The sequence below is a fragment of the Mesocricetus auratus genome, unplaced genomic scaffold (assembly GCF_017639785.1).
Source record: "Mesocricetus auratus isolate SY011 unplaced genomic scaffold, BCM_Maur_2.0 Super-Scaffold_100014, whole genome shotgun sequence".
Lineage (NCBI taxonomy): Eukaryota > Metazoa > Chordata > Mammalia > Rodentia > Cricetidae > Mesocricetus > Mesocricetus auratus.
The window spans coordinates 18,663,106-18,669,157 of NW_024429197.1; positions in this window are offsets into that span (position 1 = coordinate 18,663,106).

Genomic DNA, 6,052 nt, shown 5'->3' on the forward strand with positions numbered 1-6,052 from the left:
AATGCAACACACTCACACACACACACACACACACACACACACACACACACACGCGCACACACACAGTGGAGTACTATTCAGTCATAAAGAAGAATAAAATCATGTTATTTGCAGGGATGGATGGAACTGGAGGACATTATATTCAGCAAAATCAATCAGGCACAAACATACTATTGATGTATTTTCTCATGTGAAGTTAATAATAACAAATGGCCTGACAGTAGTAAAGACAGTACTAGGAGAGATTAGGGGATGGAGGCGAGGAGAAGAGTAAGCTAGGGTGGTTAGAGGGTACAGTCAAAGCATGATACATTGCATGTGTCATGTAAATGGCGCCACAAAGCTCATTGACATGTACAATTCATATGCATTAATAACTATGGAAATGTTATTCTAAGTATTCTTTGGAAAAAAAGAATTGAAGGACTTAGGAAACACACTCTTTGGAGACCAATGGGGCAAACTTTCTGTTTATCAATTCATCCTGGGATTTCCCGAGCACCTCTCCCTGAGATAGAAATCTGAGCCTTGTCACCAGAAGTAGGGAAACAGAGCCTGTCAGCCTGCACCTGGAGAGCCCTGGAGGTGACAGAGAGCTGGCGGGAAGGCGGTTGAGGGAGTGACCCCCCACCATGTCTGCTACTCCTAGGCTCCTGCAGGCAAACACCTGGAGCCCTCCTTGCAGGCCTAGGGCTGTCCCAGGACAACCCGGCCCCCAGTCTGATGCAGATCAGTGTGGCTGCACCAATCTATCCTCACCATGCATCCCCCCTCCTGAAGACACAGATGTGCATTCTGGGCTGCTGTGTTCAGGCTGAGTGGGTGGAGCGGGGGAGCGTGCTCTTTTTAGACCGACTCGCAGACTTTAGGGTAGCCAGCCAAGGGACCCTCAGCTTCCATTGGCATCTTTGCTTTCTTTCTGACCCAACAAGGACCCATTTGTTTCGTGCATCTGATAGCACAGTGGGGTCAGTTACAGAGCGCTGGGGACCAGGCATGGCCCACTACACACACGTTGTCACCCATCTGCCCCTCGCCATGGCGCTCCAGGCAGGCTCTAGCCTTGCTCCCGGCTCACGGAGAGAGGAGCCGTAGTGTCGAGCGGAAGTCTCTGCAGCTGGAGTCTCACAGCTTCTGTCTGAAAGAGCTGTGATTTGAACCCTGGTCACTGGAGCCTATGCTCTTAGCCACTTTCTTCTCTGGTTTTCTTTTCCAGCCCAGTGCTCACCAGGTGGCTCCTTCAGTCACTTATCTATCTGCCTTTGCCCAGCTTCAAGCACTGGCTGGCTTTTCTTCAGCTGTGTGAAAGGCAAACGCCTTTGGGCCTCTGAGTCCTCACATCTTGGCCCGGCACTCAGGCCTGGTGACTGAGGCTGTTGAACTGAGCCAAGGTGGCGTGTGCCCACGTCTAGGACAAAGTGGGGGTCCTGAGGTGCTGTGTTACTTTATACCTGAGCACTTCCTCCAACTCCATCTCCTCTCCCACCCTAATACCCAGGGAATGCTATGCCATGAAGAGGCAGTGGGAATGCCAGGAACAGTTAAACGGGACAGCAGTCCAGTCCTGGCAAAGGGCCACCTAGGAGATGGCAGATACTAACCTGTTTTGTCTTCATACCAGCAAGGAGCTGCGGCCTAACCATCAAAGCAAGAAGAAATCATGGTTGACCCCCTGAGGGAGGTGTCGTCTGCGCTGAGTCTCTAAGAGCTGGGGTGAGAGAAGGCATTCTGAGGCTGGGCAGAGAACACTTGAAAGTGCTTTGATGCCTCCCAAACGCCTGCCTCCCACAGACCCGTCCATGCCCACTCTGGACCTTTGCCAACCCTGCATCCCGGCAGGTGGGACTTCCTTTCATTGCCAAGGACTGGCTAGCCCCCGAGGGCCCTTCACGCTTACCCTGAGCCTCCCTTCCACTGCTCCATGCTGGTTCTGGGCCCCTGCTTGCTGTTCTCAGGGCCCCTCTCCCCAGGGTGACTTGTCAGGTTCTCTGGCTACGGCTTAGGGCACGCTTTGCTGGCCCCACAGTCTAGGCTCTGTTTGTCCTGCTTACAGTGGCACCCCCTACACACAACAGGTGCTCCATAAATGTCCATGGAATGAACGCCTTGAGTGCTTGATAAACAGCAGCTAGTCTTGTCACTGTCTTGTACACCCTGATCAACACCTCCTCCTCTGCCATTGGCTCCTGCCCTGGTTGACTGCCTGGGTTCTAGTCCCAGCCCAGCAATGAAGACCAGTTCTGGGATGGGCCCCAGGGACACCAGTAACGTCTCCAGCAGGGCTGTGGAAGCCACAGTGGACCTGATCTAGAGTGCTTGTCCCTACTAATTACTACGGACAAGCCTCCTTATTGAACCTCGTCCTCTTATTGACATTCGGATGCATGAGCCCAGGCTGTTGTTTTAAATGTGCTCATTAGCCACACAAATCAGTCCTGTTGACAGAGCGCCTTTGAATTAAGCATCCCGCCGTAGTCATTGGACAAGAAGCAATTTATAATGCCATTAGCAACGCTTTCGAAGGTTACAGGCATCAAAAATTGTTCAGCCGTAATTATTCTTAATGGATACAAGGAATAAACCGACGTAGGACAGCTTTTTCATTAGCCTTCAATCAAGGCTGATGGCTTTGAGAAACGTACAGTAAGTGGGTTTTGGGGAGAAATAATGATGTTCCGGCACCTTTCTCAGGAAAATGCTCTTGGTACACAGCTTAACTTTTAATGGCCTTAATTTGACATAATTAAAAAAAATTTGAATTTGTTTTTTGAAGATCTCGAAATAAATTATTTGGTTCCCGTTTTTAACCCTTTGGGGGAACTGGTGCCGAAGAGCACTAAAAGAAGGTGGGGGCAGTCTCCGGGAGATGCAAGGCTGGAGCTAGGACTTGCAGGACAAGGGACCCAGGAAGCCCGCTTAGATTGCAGGTGTGAGGGCTGAGTGGGCAGGCTTGGGTCTACCTCTGGGGATCTTGCTGGCACCTCCCAGGGAGTGGGTCCTGATGGAGAGGGCAGGGAAGCTGATCTCCAAGGCACTTAGTGGACCAAGAGAGGCAGGTCGTGAGCTGTGGAGTCCCAGGAAGGGACGGTAGGCTCGGTCTCGGCTCCTACATCAGTGAGCTGAGGGTGAGTAGTTCCCAGATCTTGGGGCCAACGGGTGCCTGGTGTGCAGCTGGTTTCGGAGGCATGCTCCCTCCCAAGGTTAGGCTTCAGCCATCTCACTGTGGTAGCACTGTTGGTCAATAGTAGGTCACCTAGATATCATAGCGTGGAGTCATTTTTGTTTGCCAGAACTTGTCAAGGGAGAACACCGGATATTACCGAAGGAAGCTTCTTTGGGGACAGGGAATGGGGAGAAAGTTCTCTATGTACCGACCTCCTGACACCACGGGAAGGACCAGGTGGTCTCGTCTAAGAACACTTCAGTGAGATGAGGGGCTTTCTCTTTGTTGAATGGGGGTTCACAGGTTTGGGGCAGTGCTGGGTTGCTAAGCCTGCGAAGAAGATAGCACAAGGAGAGGGAATGGGACATCTGTCTTCTCCTTCCTTCAGTAGGCTGGGCTTAGCTTTGCCCCAAATAAATGAAAAACAAATCATTGCAGACCATCCGGTTCAAGGCAGATCTAAACATAGTCTGCCTGGAGTGTTCATGTGGTCCACGCCTGTATCGAGAAAGTGCCTACCCCAAGGCCTGTTGAGCAACAAGGTCAAGGCATATTCATAACATAATTGAGGCCCTTCAGCTGTGCCTCTCATACTGACAGACACAATAGAGTACTCTGGGTCAGACCAGCAGACCTGGTGTCTAACCTTGGCTCTGCCACTGCCAGGAGTGTGACCTTGGACACCGTGCCTCCTCCCCTTGCGGAAGACACCTCACAGGTAAGTGCCAGGACTGCTAGACGGGTCCTCTTCACACACCAGGGAAACTCAAGCATGGGCCCTCGAGGCGGCCTGCCAAAGAGAAGACTGAAGCCCAGGAAGGTAGGAGAGTTCAGGGCTGTGACTGGGAGTCCTTCTGTCCTTCAGCTTAGCTTTTGCTGGGATTTGGGGAGGTGGCTGTTGTTGCATTGATAGACTGTGGGGAATCTGTGGTCAGCAGATGTTTAAAGCAGCTTGGATGCTTGCAGGTCTACCTCTTGGAGTCTCTGTCCAAGCTTCGAAATTTGGCCTAGATGTTCCTTAATTTCCCTCTTTTCTTCCTCCTTCTGTTTCCTTCCTTCTTTCTTTCCTTCCTTCCTTCCTTCCTTCCTTCCTTCCTTCCTTCCTTCCTTCCTTCCTTCCTTCCTTCCTTCCATTCTCCTTCACTCTCCAGCCTCTTCCCTCTCATTTTTTACTCTGCTCTCCTTAACTTCATTTCTCTCCCCCTCCCCCCCCAACTCTTTCTCTTTCATTCCTTCCATCTTGATAAATCTGATTTTTGGGAGTCTTACACAGATATCTAGTATATGAAATAAAGATGGAGTTTTTAGGGTTAGAATGGGGTGGACTCCCTCTCTGCTGTACCCTTCAAGTTCTTCTGCATACTGAAGGATTCCTGGTAAAGTCTTGGTCTTCTCTTGAAGTCTTACCCAGTGCTGTCTTCCCTCCCCTTTCTCCCCTCCCCTCCCCCTCCCCTCCCCTCCCCGCTCACTGGACCATTTCCCAATTGTGCTGAGTCCTCTTTGCTTTCCTCTAGGGATGCCCACTTCTGGAACTTCTTTTGCCTTCATTTCTGCCTATGAGAGTCCATCTCATCCTTCACGACTGATGTCAGAGGCTCCCTACCCGGGAAGCCTTGATGAGTGCCACGCAGCAGCCTCGGGCATATCTTGAACCCTACAGGCCTTTATCTGCTTATTTGATTGTTGAAATATAATCCTGACTGAGAGCTCATTGTGCAGACAGGCTGGTCTTGAATTTGTGATCTTTCTGCCTCTGCCTCCTGTGTGCTTGGATTACAGGTGTGCACCACCAAGCCAGGCTCTAGGAACTTTTTTTTTTTTTTTTGGTTTTTCGAGACAGGGTTTCTCTGTATTGTTTTGGAGGCTGTCGGTCCAGCCTGGCCTCGAACTCACAGAGATCCGCCTGCCTCTGCCTCCCGAGTGCTGGGATTAAAGGCGTGCACCACCACCGCCCGGAGGCTCTAGGAATTTTTATAAACCAGCTGCCTGGCTAGTGGCTTCCAGGGTATTTTGGTTATCAGGGTCATGTCGCCCTTCCTGAACACACTGTAAACTCCTATATGGAGCGGACTGAGCTTCATGTCCAGCACTGGGCACTGAGAGGACATTCTGGGAGGTGTCTTTCTCTATAGGACCTGGACTTCAGCCCTTTGGGGTTTGGAATGTTACAGGTGTCTGCCTATCATGAGACATGCCTAGGCCCTTGTATATACAGGGGACCACCAACTTAAGGCTTCACACAGATAACTGTCATATGACATTAGGCATACAGTGGGCCTAACCCAGCAAAGACCCAGTTCTTGGTGCTCCAAATAGAGAAAGGGATTTCAGTGGATTAGAAGCCCCATCGGGAAAGCAGCTGGCCCCTCCCCAATCAAAGTGAGTGGCATAGTCCCTCAATTTCCCACCAGTGTAAAGGGGAAATGTAACCTAAGCCCACCAGAAGTGGGCACGGGTGCCAGGTGAGGTGTCTGGATCAAGAGTGGTGGCTTTCTTATCAGCATTGAGTGTCCTCAAGTTATTAGCCCATCACCCCCTGGTTCAGCCTCACTTGAACTTCTTCTGATAAGCACAGTTATCTATGAAAATTCTCAAGGCTGTCTCCCCCCCATCCTCACCCCAGGAGCAGCTCTGACAGAGCACCAGGCTTGTGATAAGGTGGGACACACTCCCAGTTCACTTTTCACATTTTCTGACAAGATGTAGGCAGATCTCCTATGACCAATAACACCTTCCCTTCAGACAGGTTTGGAAACCATCCATGCCATTGCTAGGCTCTGGGTACCTGCTCTCTGTTGGCCTCCTGTTGTTGGAGGCCATTGGAGGAGCCCAGAGTACTGAGACAGTGCAGCGTTGGGGACTCTGGCAAAGGCAGGGACTGCACAGCTC